This window comes from Bufo bufo, chromosome 3 (genome assembly GCF_905171765.1).
Source record: "Bufo bufo chromosome 3, aBufBuf1.1, whole genome shotgun sequence".
Lineage (NCBI taxonomy): Eukaryota > Metazoa > Chordata > Amphibia > Anura > Bufonidae > Bufo > Bufo bufo.
This window is the reverse complement of record NC_053391.1, coordinates 451,739,713-451,753,213: the sequence shown is the minus strand read 5'-3', so window position 1 is coordinate 451,753,213 and position 13,501 is coordinate 451,739,713.

The following is a 13,501-nucleotide window of genomic DNA, read 5'->3' as shown; positions in this document are numbered from 1 at the left end:
AGGTATGCAGCAAAGCATTTGTGAAGCCACAACACGCACAACCTTGAGGCGGATGGGCTACAACAGCAGAAGACCCCACCGGGTACCACTCATCTCCACTACAAATAGGAAAAAGAGGCTACAATTTGCACGAGCTCCCCAAAATTGGACTGTTGAAGACTGGAAAAATGTTGCCTGGTCTGATGAGTCTCGATTTCTGTTGAGACATTCAAATGGTAGAGTCCGAATTTGGCGTAAACAGAATGAGAACATGTATCCATCATGCCTTGTTACCACTGTGCAGGCTGGTGGTGGTGGTGTAATGGTGTGGGGATGTTTTCTGGGCACACTTTAGGCCCCTTAGTGCCAATTGGGCATCGTTTAAATGCCACGGGCTACCTGAGCATTGTTTCTGACAATGTCCATCCCTTCATGACCACCATGTACCCATCCTCTGATGGCTACTTCCAGCAGGATAATGCACCATGTCACAAAGCTCGAATCATTTCAAATTGGTTTCTTGAACATGACAATGAGTTCACTGTACTAAAATGGCCCCCACAGTCACCAGATCTCAACCCAATAAAGCATCTTTGGGATGTGGTGGAACGGGAGCTTCGTGCCCTGGATGTGCATCCCTCAAATCTCCAACTGCAAGATGCTATCCTATCAATATGGGCCAACATTTCTAAAGAATGCTATCAGCACCTTGTTGAATCAATGCCACGTAGAATTAAGGCAGTTCTGAAGGCAAAAGGGGGTCCAACACTGTATTAGTATGGTGTTCCTAATAATTCTTTAGGTGAGTGTATATATATATATGTATATATATATATATATATCTTATATAAAAATGAATTTCTGTCTGTCAAGACGTCTGTCTGTCTGTTCTTTATGCGCGACCAAGCGATTGGAACGATCTTGAGGAAGATGATCTACTAGTTGAGGAAATAGCTAAAATGACATTGAAGGGGAAAGTTATCATTATGGGAGACTTCAATCTTCCTGATGTAAACTGAAAAACCAAAATAGCTAGTTCTGCCAGGAGTACAGATATTCTAAATTCCATACTGGGATTATCTCTACAGCAAGTAGTTGAGGAGCCAACCCAGAAGGAGGCCATTTTAGATTTAGTATTCAAAAATGGGAATATGGTATCTGATATTACTGTAGGGGAAAGCCTGGGATCTAGTGATCACCAGTCAGTGTGGTTTACTATAAGTACAGAGTCACACCACACAAAAACAAAAGTTTTAGATTTTAGAAAAACAGACTTTTCTAAAATTACATTAGTGGTATACGAGTCCCTATCAAATTGGAACAGTTTTATTAGAGTCCAGGAGAAATGAGACTACTTAAAAGTGGCACTAATGAAGGCAGCAGAAAATTGCATTATGCTTGTCAGTAAAAGCAAAAAAAGGAAGAGACCACTGTGGTACTCAGCAGAAGTGGCCAAAATCATTAAAAACAAAAAGATAGCATTTAGGAATTATAAAAAAAAAAAACGAGGATGACAGGCAAATTTATAAGATTAGGCAGAGAGAGGCCAAACAAGTTATAAGAGCTTCCAAAGCACAGGCAGAAGAGAAATTAGCTCAGTCAGGGAAAAAGGCGATAAGGCATTCTTCAGATACATAAATGAAAAAAGGAAACTAAAACAAGGTATTACCAAATTAAAAACTAAAGAAGGAAGGTATATGGAAGAAGATAAAGAACTAGCTGACTGCCTCAATGAATACTTCTGTTCAGTTTTTACAAAGGAAAATGAAAGAAAAGGACCTCAGTTAGGAAATAAGACTAATGAATCGTTTGATGCATGTGTCTTTACAGAGGAAGAGGTTCTAAGTCAGCTGTCTAAAATGAATACAAATAAGTCACAGGGGCCTGATGGGATACACCCAAAGCTATTAAAAGAGCTCAGCGGTGAACTAGCAAAACCATTAACAGATTTAATTAACCAATCACTGGCAACAGGAGTCGTCCCAGAAGATTGGAAATTAGCAAATGTTGTGCCCATTCACAAGAAAGGTAGTAGGGAGGAATCGGGCAACTATAGGCCAGTAAGCCTGACATCAATAGTGGGGAAATTAATGGGAACCATACTTAAGGAGAGGATTGTGGAACATCTAAAATCCCATGGATTGAAAGATGAAAAACAGCATGGGTTTACTTCAGGGAGATCATGTCAAACTAATCTTATTGATTTTTTTGATTGGGTGACTAAAATAATAGATGGCGGAGGTGGAGTAGACATCGCTTATCTAGACTTTAATAAGGCTTTTGATACTGTCCCATATAGAAGGCTTATCAATAAATTGCAGTCTTTGGGCTTGGACTCCCATATTGTTGAATGGATTAGGCAGTGGCTGAGGGACAGACAACAGAGGGTTGTAGTCAATGGAGTATATTCAGACCATGTTCTTGTAACCAGTGGGGTACCTCAGGGATCTGTTCTGGGACCCATATTGTTTAATATCTTTATCAGCGAAATTGCAGAAAGCCTTGATGGTAAGGTGTGTCTTTTTGCTGATGACACAAAGATTTGTAACAGGGTTGATGTTCCTGGAGGGATACACCAAATGGAAAAGGATTTAGGCAAACTAGAGGAATGGTCAAAAATCTGGCAACTAAAATTTTATGTTGATAAGTGCAAGATAATGCACCTGGGGCGTAAAAACCCAAGAGCAGAATATACAATCAGTGATACAGTCCTAACCTCAGTATCTGAGGAAAGGGATTTAGGGGTCATTATTTCAGAAGACTTAAAGGTAGGCAGACAATGTCATAGAGCAGCAGGAAAGGCTAGCAGAATGCTTGGGTGTATAGGGAGAGTAACTGAGTGGGACTAATAGTTACAGAAGTCTCACTGATATTTCAAGATTCAGAGTTGCCAGGGGCCCACTGGAGAAGATGTGGGGAAATATCTTTATTAAAATATAACTTTTATAAGATATGCGTTAAAATAAAATACACCAGAGGATGCATCAATAATACAAACATACAAACAAACGAGGGGTTCTGTAATAGATACCCCACTCCTGGTAAAGTAAGGCTAAGTAAAGAAACTGCTGCGCCTGTGTGGACGCAAGCAGTTTTACCTGACCAACCAGATGACTAGGATCAGCGTGGCAATAATGATGCCTAGGTCAGACGGAGTCTTGAGTAGACGTGCAGTAAAGGGAATGATGATACTGTGCCCTATCTCACCCTAGATACTTGGGGGAAGGGGGCTGCTCCCATACTGCCTGTCTACACAGAGCACTCGCCCTAAAAAGGGCGACCCCGTCTGGATACCTGTCCCTAGTTATGGACCTGATCACTAGTACTATTAGACGTGCAAATTCTACAGACCTCCCGACGTGGCACGTTTCTGTCGTGTCGACTCCTCAGGGGAAATCAGTACATGTAGGAAAAGACAATATGCACCATATGTAACCGCAGATAAAAAAGATGGAAACACTGCGGTCATATGGTTACAAAAAATCAGGCTCTAATAGTTGGACTGAGAGCCTAAAAAATGACATCCGTGGTGCAGGAGGGCCGTGCTGCAGAAGGATAGATGTTCCTCTGCTCGTTGGTGTGTGAGGATATGGTGGTCCTCGCTAAAGGTAATGTCCCTATAGTTTAGGGAGTTCCTCAACCAATACCAGCCACACTGATACATACCTTCATGGAGTTTAAATAGAGCCCATACGCGCCTCTTCTTGAAAGACCGCCCTGTAGGCATCTGCGTATGACATCACGCGCATGCGCCGCGCGTCAACGCGTCAGACGCCGACGCCGATACCACATGATAGTGGCGGACAGTCATATGGGGAGGCGGAGGGTGTAATCGGTTACCTTGGAGACCATGTCAACAGATAGGAAACCACACAGTACATCTCGTAATAGAGACGTCTGTGGTGATGCTATGACACAAAATCGTAGCAAGATTAGACTGACATTTCTTGCAGGAATATGGGAACAAAAATAAGTCACAGAGAATACTGGACATGATGCCGGGTATATATGAGACAATGGGATATCTCATATGCCGGGTATATATGAGACAATGTGGTATCTCATATAGACTCCTCCCATTACTTTGCATAGGATGACGCGGTCTAAATGGTAGACACCTAGATGTATAACAATGCTCATCACCGCAATTTATATAAAGCACCCAAAATCTAGCCTTTCATTCAGGCCCAGAGGTGCAGATGTTTTAAGACAAAATATCCACCGAGATTCACGTTGAAGGAGACCTTTGTCCCAATCACCCCATCTAATGGGAGGCTTTACGAGATCGATACCCAAGAACTTCAAGGAGGCTATGCCGTTGTGGGCAGTGTGTACATGTTTCGATAGTGGGGTATCCCGTTTGTGTGAGATATCCCCCAGATGTTCCCCTATCCGCCTCCTAAATTCTCGTATCGTCTTGCCTACATATTCAATCCCACATTCACACTGGATCCGGTATATGACCCCTCTGGATTTACAGTTAATAAAATGTGGGATTGAATATGTTTTACCTGTCACGTGGCTAACAAATGATTTTGTGGTCTGTATGCGTTTACATGCAATGCAATTGCCACATTTGTGACAGCCCACAGTCTTAGATCGCAACCAGGTGGACTTTGTGCGATCAGGTGCATAATGACTATGCACGAGTTTATCACGTAGATTGGGTCCCCTTCGATAGGTGATGTGTGGTTGATCACCCAGCACATCTTTCAGGTCAGGGTCCATTTTCAGGACCTCCCAGTGGCGTTGTATGATGTGCTTAACTTGTTTGGACCCCCTATCAAAATTTGTGATAATTCTCAAGATTTTAGTTTGCGGGGTAGGTGGTTGATTGGGAGTGAGCAAGGAAGCTCTTGGTCGAGACAGAGCTGTCAGATAAGCCGATCTCAAAACATGATCAGGGTAACCCCTAGACAAAAATCTCATCCTCAGGTCGGCTGCCTGATTGATGAAATGAGGCAGTCACTGTGAAAGTCACTGTTAAAGGGGCGGTCACTGTGAAAGTCACCCTTAAAGGTGCGGTCACTTTGAAAGTCACTATTAAAGGGGCAGTCACTGTGAAAATCACTGTTAAAGGGGCGGTCACTGTGAAAGTCACTGTTAAAGGGGCAGTCATTGTGAAAGTCGCTGTTAAAGGGGCAGTCACTGTGAAAGTCACTGTTAAAGGGGCAGTCACTGTGAAAATCACTGTTAAAGGGGCGGTCACTGTGAAAGTCACTGTTAAAGGGGCAGTCACTGTGAAAGTCACTGTTAAAGGGGCGGTCACTGTGAAAGTCACTGTTAAAGGGGCAGTCACTTTAAAAGTCACTGTTAAAGGGGCGGTCACTGTGAAAGTCACTGTTAAAGGGGCAGTCACTGTGAAAGTCACTGTTAAAGGGGTGGTCATTGTGAAAGTCACTTTTAAAGGGGTGGGCACTGTGGAGGTCTCTGTTAAAGGGGCGGGCACTGTGTAAATCACTGTTAAAGGGGCGGGCACAGTAAAGGTCACTGTTAAAGGGGCAGCCACTATGAAGGTCACTGTTAAAGGGGTAGTCAATGCTAAAGGGACGGCCACTGTTAAAAGGGCGGGCACTGTTAAAAGGGCGGGCACTCTGAAGGTCATTGTTAAAGGGGGCACTGTGGAGGTCAATGTTAAAGGGGCAGCCACTGTGGAGGTCATTGTTAAAGGGGGGAGGGTACTGTAGAGGTCACTGTTATGGGGAAACTGTCGATATCTTTTTACAACACACCGAAACATAAAATGAAATAAATGAAATATACCCGTGCGAAGCCGGGTTCTTCTGCTAGTCTTATATATGTAAAAATGAGTTTCTGTCTGTCTGGACGTTCTTTATGCGCAACCAAACGACTTGACCAATCTTCACCAAATTTGGCACACAGGTACATCAGGTGTCCGGGAAGGTTTTTGACCAGGTCTCAGCTCTCTGGGACTTACCGGCCCTGAGATATTCCCAAAAAATGACCTGCATTAGCCAATAGAAGCCAGCAAGCCTCTCACTTAAATCCGAACTGCCATTTACATGGTCACTTGTCCCTTATTAACCAATAGAAGCTCGTAGGTCATACTCCAGGTTGCTATAACAACTGATGATAGGTTTTAGCAGTTCGCAGGTCCTTAAATATTTAGTCATATGACGTATGACGGCACAACTACACTGCTACATCCATGGGGGAAGGGACCACTATTAAACTGACGGCGGACACTGTGGAAGTCACTATTAAAGGGGTGGGCACTGTGGAGGTCACTGTTAAAAAGGCAGTCACTGTTAAATGGGAAGGCACTGTGGAGGTCACTGTTAAAGGGGCGGGCACTGTGGAGGTCACTGTTCAAGGGGCAGACCCTGTGCAGGTCACTGTTAAAGGGGCGGGCATTGTAAAGGTCACTGTTAAGGGGGCAGGCACTGCGGAGGTCACTGTTAAAGGGGCGGGCACTGTGAAAGTCACTTTTAAAAGGGGTGGGCACTGTGGAGGTCACTGTTAAAGTGGCGGCCACTATGAAGGTCACTGTTAAAGGGGTTGTCAATGTTCAAGGGGCGGGCACTTTGAAGGTCACTGTTAAAGGGGCAGGCACTGTGGAGGTAATTTTTAAAGGGATGGGCACTGTATAGGTCACTGTTAAAGGGGTGGACACTGTGGAGGTCACTGTTAAAGGGGTGGACACTGTTAAAGGGGCGGGCGCTGTGGAAGTCACTGTTAACGATGCGGTAACTGTTAAAGGGGTGGGCACAATCGATGACATTTACCCGTGCGATGCCGGGTCCTTCTGCTAGTATATATATTTATATATAAAAAAGAAGGACCTATGTATGTATGTGCGTTCCGCGATCACTCAAAAACGCAAGCATCGATTTCAACAAAACTTGGTATACACATCCCTTGCTACCTGGAAAGAAATCTTGTGGGGGTCACATCTCTCTAGCACGTACCATTCCTGAGATATTCCCAAAAAATGCAAATATGGCACATTACATGACCTAAATTAGCCAATAGAAGCCTGCAGGTGTTTCTATTCATATACCAACTGCCATACACGCGGTCACTTGTCCCTTATCAGCCAATAGAAGCTCGCAGGTCCTTAGTCTCCACATACACACAGTTTTACACCAGGTTTCCATAACAACCCAGCCATTTTTCTTCACTGCTGCAGATCAGGTTTAAAGGGGCAGGGAGCTGTGGATGACACTGTTAAGGGAGCAGAGTGCTGTGGAGGTGACAGTTCAGGGGGCAGGTAGGGTGGCAGGGGCGTAGCTAGAAATGCATGGGCCCCATAGCAAAATGAAATTATGGGCCCCCCCCCCTCTGTGCCATCCACAGATCCCCCTCCTCTAAATAGTGCCATCCACAGATCCCCCTCCCCTAAATAGTGCCATCAACAGATCCCCCTCCCCTAAATAGTGCCATACACAGATCCCCCCTCCCCTAAATAGTGCCATACACAGATCCCCCCTCCCCTAAATAGTGCCATCCACAGATCCCCCCTCCCCTAAATAGTGCCATCCACAGATCCCCCTCCTCTAAATAGTGCCATCCACAGATCCCCCCTCCCCTAAATAGTGCCATCCACAGTTCCCCCTCCCCTAAATAGTGCCATCCACAGATCCCCCTCCCCTAAATAGTGCCATACACAGATCCCCCTCCCCTAAATAGTGCCATCAACAGATCCCCCCTCCCCTAAATAGTGCCATCCACAGATCCCCCTCCCCTAAACAGTGCCATACACAGATCCCTCTCCCCTAAATAGTGCCATCCACAGATCCCTCTCCCCTAAATAGTGCCATCCACAGATCCCTCTCCCCTAAATAGTGCCATCCACAGATCCCCCTCCCCTAAATAGTGCCATACACAGATCCCCCTCCCCTAAATAGTGCCATACACAGATCCCCCTCCCCTAAATAGTGCCATCAACAGATCCCCCCCTCCCCTAAATAGTGCCATCCACAGATCCCCCCCTCCCCTAAATAGTGCCATCAACAGATCCCCCCTCCCCTAAATAGTGCCATCCACAGATCCCTCTCCCCTAAATAGTGCCATCCACAGATCCCTCTCCCCTAAATAGTGCCATCCACAGATCCCCCCTCCCCTAAATAGTGCCATCCACAGTGCCATCCACACTCCCCTAAATAGTGCCATACACAGATCCCCCTCCCCTGAACAGTGCCATCCACAGTATCAGGTGCCTCTCTCCCCCCCCCCCATGTGCCAGTATCAGGTGCCAACCCCCCCCCCCCAGGTGACAGTATCAGGTCAGGTGCCAACCCCCCTCCCCCCATGTGCCAGTATCAAGTGCCTCCCCCCGCTCCCCCCATGGCAGTAACAGTCGGGTATTAAAAAAAATAAAATAAACACTTCTACTTACCTCCATGTCAGCGATGCGATGCGATGCGATGCGATGCAGCCTCTTCCTGTGCCCCTCCCTGTATGTCCATATATGGAGTCACTGCTTGTATTTCAGAAAAGGTTTCTGCTGGGATTCGAACCCACGACCTTCTGTATCAGAGGCAGAGCACCTAACCTCAAAACCATAACAGCTGCCTTGCTTCTGACTGAAAAATTATGAGACTTCTACTGTTATAGCTGGCTAAGTGTACATCTATACACATGACAGCTGCTCATATATAGAGATATAGCAGAGCTGAGTGTGCTGGGATAGCTGTCATATAGAGATATAGTAGTGCTGGGTGTGTTGGGGCAGCTGTCATGTGTATAGATGTACACTTAGCCAGCTATAACAGTAGAAGTGTCAAATTTTTTCAGTCAGTTGCAATGCCTTCTTTATGGCTGTGAGGGTTAATGCTTTGCCTCTGATACACTGATACATTGGAGGTTGTGGGTTCGAATCCCAGACACATCAGGAGACTTTAGTATATACAGTAAGATTAGAGCACATTAGCGAGGGAACATTAAGACCGCTGCTGTGAAGGGGCCCTGAACAGTAAGACATCGATATTTAACTAACTTGAAAATAAACTGTCGGGCCCCGAAGCAGCTGCTTCCCCGGTAGTTACGCCACCTCCTGGCTGCCTGTGTGTAGTGTCTGTGTGTGTAATAAAAAAAAATAATAATAATTTGAATGCGGTCGGACGGGCCCCCTAGTGGCGTAGGGCCCCATAGCCACTGCTATGGTTGCTATGGCGATCCCTACGCCATTCAGGCCACCCTCAAAAGACAGACTTAAAAACCCCGCCCACAGGTCCCACTAAGTCACGACTAATCCGGTTAGGCCGCAGCCAACAGGGATTGAAAAAATGAAGGTAAAAGTCAACTTCTGTAAGCTGCAGGGGTGGGAGGGACGGTGAAGGACATCCCTGCGTGAGATATTCCCAAAAAATGCATTATCCAATAGAAGCCTGGTCACATGACCCTTATCAGCCAATAGAAGCTTGCAGGCACTTAGTCTCCACATACACACAGTTTAACACCAGGTTTCCATAACAACCCAGCCATTTTTCTTCACTGCTATAGGTCAGCTTTAAAAGGGCAGGGTACTGTGGATGACACTGTTAAGGGAACGGAGTGCTGTGGAGGTCACAGTTCAGGGACAGGTATGGTGGCCATTCAGGCCATGCTCAAAAGACAATTCGATATAGAAGAAAGACCGCTCACCACCTTGTAAATTTGCTTGCACGGGAAGGGATCGCTCCCACTATAAAATCTGAATAAATCCCAGCAGGCGTATCGATTTTTCTTCAATGCTTTATTGATCCATACACAGATTGATCCATACACAGGACGCGTTTTGGCCCGTCCAGCCTTCCTCAACTGCATGTTTAACAACTGAAGATATCACATATTTATAGGCTTAGTCACCTGACCCTGCCAATCAATTTAAACAGGAAATGACATCACATCACAATTAGTATCAACACATTTGTAACAGCCTTGCGAATACTACGATGAACAGGTGCCCTTATAAATATTTATAACAAGAGTCTCCTCCCATCATGATCGTATCGTAGTAGTCTGCAAGGAAACAAAAATAAAAAATCTAATTAAAAACACATCACTTCATAATCCCTATTCAAACCCTATCAAGGGTATGGATCCAGAACGCCTCCCTTTTGAGTAACAACTTCTTCATATCCCCCCTCTCCGTGGTAAATGTACACGCTCCATTGTGGTATTTCAATTGTGATATGGAATGATTGTGATTATGGAAATGTAACGGTATAGGGAATAGAAGATTCTTGTTCCTTATTGGCGATTTGTGTTTGTTGATCTTTTACTTTCTGCATTGTCTCCCCTATATACAACATGCCGCAAGGGCACTTAATTAAATATACCACATTTGTTGTTTTGCATGTATAATAACCCTTGATTTTATAGAATTTTCCTGTCTGTGGATGTTGAAAATACTGACCTTTCTGCACATTGCTGCATTGCATACAGTGGAGACAAGGGAAAGTGCCTCCCTTCTGATTAGTAAGTGTACTCTGTAATGGGGCCTTCTCCATAATACCAATATCTGAGCGAACGAGATGATCTCCCAAGCTGGGATTGCGTCTATTACATATAAGTGGTGGGTTTTTAAATTCCACTATAGTGGGGTACGCCTTCTCCAAAATATGCCAGTGTTTGTGCACCACATTGTCCAGTTGGTGATTCAGTGGATGATATTTATGCATAAGTGCTATGCGCTTACTGTTATCTCTTGATAGAGCTCGTACCCCACTAGCACTTATTGCTGTGGATAAAATATCACGAGGATAACCTCTCTCCAGAAATCGGGACGTCATCTCGTTAAGGCCTCATGCACACGACCGTTGTTGTGTTCCGTTCCGCAAAATGGGGTTCCGTTGTTCCGTGATCCGTTTCCGTTTTTGTTTCCGTGTGTCTTCCTTTATTTTTGGAGGATCACCAGACATGAAGGAAAGTAAAAAAAAACTCTAAGTCAAGTTTGCCATGCAAATGATAGGAAAAAAACGGACGCGGACGCGGAGGACAATCTTGTGTGCCTCCGCGTTTTTTCACGGTCCCATTGACTTGAATGGGTCTGCGAACCGTTTTCCGTGAAAAAAATAGGACAGGTTATATTTTTTTGACGGACTGGAACCACGGATCATGGACGCGGAAGACAAACGATGCATTAGCCGAGTTTTCAACGGACCCATTGAAAGTCAATGGGTCTGCAGAAAATCCCGAAAAACGGAACAACGGACACGGAATAAAACAACGGTCGTGTGCATGAGGCCTTACCCTCACATCCTGCATTTTAGAATCTGTCACAATCTTCTTCACTCTCATATACTGCGATTTTGGAATAGATTTTTTAAGCGAAGGAGGATGTGCACTGCGATAATGCAGGATACTATTCCTGTCTGTATTTTTTTTATATAAATCAGTGCATAAAATTCCCCCTTCCTGCTTGAGTCCATATATATATATACAGTACAGACCAAAAGTTGGGACACACCTTCTCATTCAAAGAGTTTTCTTTATTTTCATGACTATGAAGACATCAAAACTATGAATTAACACATGTGGAATTATATACATAACAAACAAGTGTGAAAAAACTGAAAATATATCATATTCTAGGTTCTTCAAAGTAGCCACCTTTTGCTTTGATTACTGCTTTGCACACTCTTGGCATTCTCTTGATGAGCTTCAAGAGGTAGTCCCCTGAAATGATTTTCACTTCACAGGTGTGCCCTGTCAGGTTTAATAAGTGGGATTTCTTGCCTTATAAATGGGTTTGGGACCATCAGTTGCGTTGAGGAGAAGTCAGGTGGAGACACAGCTGATAGTCCTACTGAATAGACTGTTAGAATTGGTATTATGGCAAGAAAAAAGCAGCTAAGTAAAGAAAAACGAGTGGCCATCATTACTTTAAGAAATGAAGGTCAGTCAGTCAGCCGAAAAATTGGGAAAACTTTGAAAGTAAGGGCTATTTGACCATGAAGGAGAGTGATGGGGTGCTGCGCCAGATGACCTGGCCTCTACAGTCACCAGACCTGAACCCAATCGAGATGGTTTGGGGTGAGCTGGACCGCAGAGTGAAGGCAAAAGGGCCAACAAGTGCTAAGCATCTCTGGGAACTCCTTCAAGACTGTTGGAAGACCATTTCAGGGGACTACCTCTTGAAGCTCATCAAGAGAATGCCATGAGTGTGCAAAGCAGTAATCAAAGCAAAAGGTGGCTACTTTGAAGAACCTAGAATATGACATATTTTCAGTTGTTTCACACTTGTTTGTTATGTATATAATTCCACATGTGTTAATTCATAGTTTTGATGCCTTCATAGTCATAAAAATAAAGAAAACTCTTTGAATGAGAAGGTGTTTCCAAACTTTTGGTCTGTACTGTATACTAATTCCTATTATGTGAAACTTAAAAAGGAGTGTCTATCTGGTACACTCATGTGCTAGTAACCTGCAGTCCAGCAGCATGGCTGTGCTTGTACACTATAGAAAAAAGTAACAGCTTACTTGAGCTCCCACAGTCCCGGCCACCAGAGAGGCCGGCATTTTTTCTTATAGAATGCAAGCATGAGCACCACTGCTGGATTACAGGGTGGTTGTAACTATGGAAATGAGCAGTGCATAATGTGATGGAAAAGTGAATCCAGCCAGCCAGGGGCGTTGCTAGGGTCTGAAGACATCCGGGGCACGAGCCCACGTGAAGACACGCCCCCACCCCATGAAGCCACACCCTCATCATCACCGGGGGGGAAGCCTTCACAGTAGTTATTAACCGCTTTCAGCAGTCCCCCCTTCAGTGAATGGGGGACTGCTGAGAGGGGTTAATAACTACAGTGAAGGGCCTAGCCATCTGGGCAACACCACAGATCATCCTAACCTATGGTCGGCCTAATTTAAAATTAAGCAAACCCCCCAATTATAAACTAATCGCAGAAGTTGGAACCCATTAACCCCCCTTGTACTTGTTCCGCTACTTGCAGGCTGCGCGGGCATGAGTTCAGAACTTCAGTCACTTCGTTCCGCAATTCTGTTCTGCGGCGCGTTATCCCGCGAGACCCGTGACCTCCCGCAGCGCGTCTCGCACCGCAGATCACAATTGCGGCTTATAGTGACTGAAGTTCTGAACTCATGCCCGCACAGCCTGCAAGTAGTGGAACAAGTACAAGGGGGGTTGGGGGATAATCTGCAGGATTGCTCAAACAGCTAGGAATAGCCTGATAAAAAAAATCCCACCAGCATAAACATTTGGGACACTGGACAAAACATCCAGGGATTCAGCCCCGAATGTTTTGACCTAACAACGCCGCTGAAGCCAGCAAAGAAAACAATATGGACAATAACTAGAGATGAGCGAATCGAAAATTTGATTTGCACTGAATCTGAACTTCCTCACGCTTTGTACGGAATCGCATATTTTCCTAAAATGGCTGCTCCACGTGTGAGGACATCGAGCAAAGAACTCTGGGAACGCGGGATCACCCAGAATGCCATGCATGCAGCCAATCAGCAGCCTGCCATCCAGCCAACCCTGTGTTGTCACAGCCCTATAAATAGTCTCAGCCATCTTGGATTCTGCCATTTTCCAATGTACTTAGTGCAGG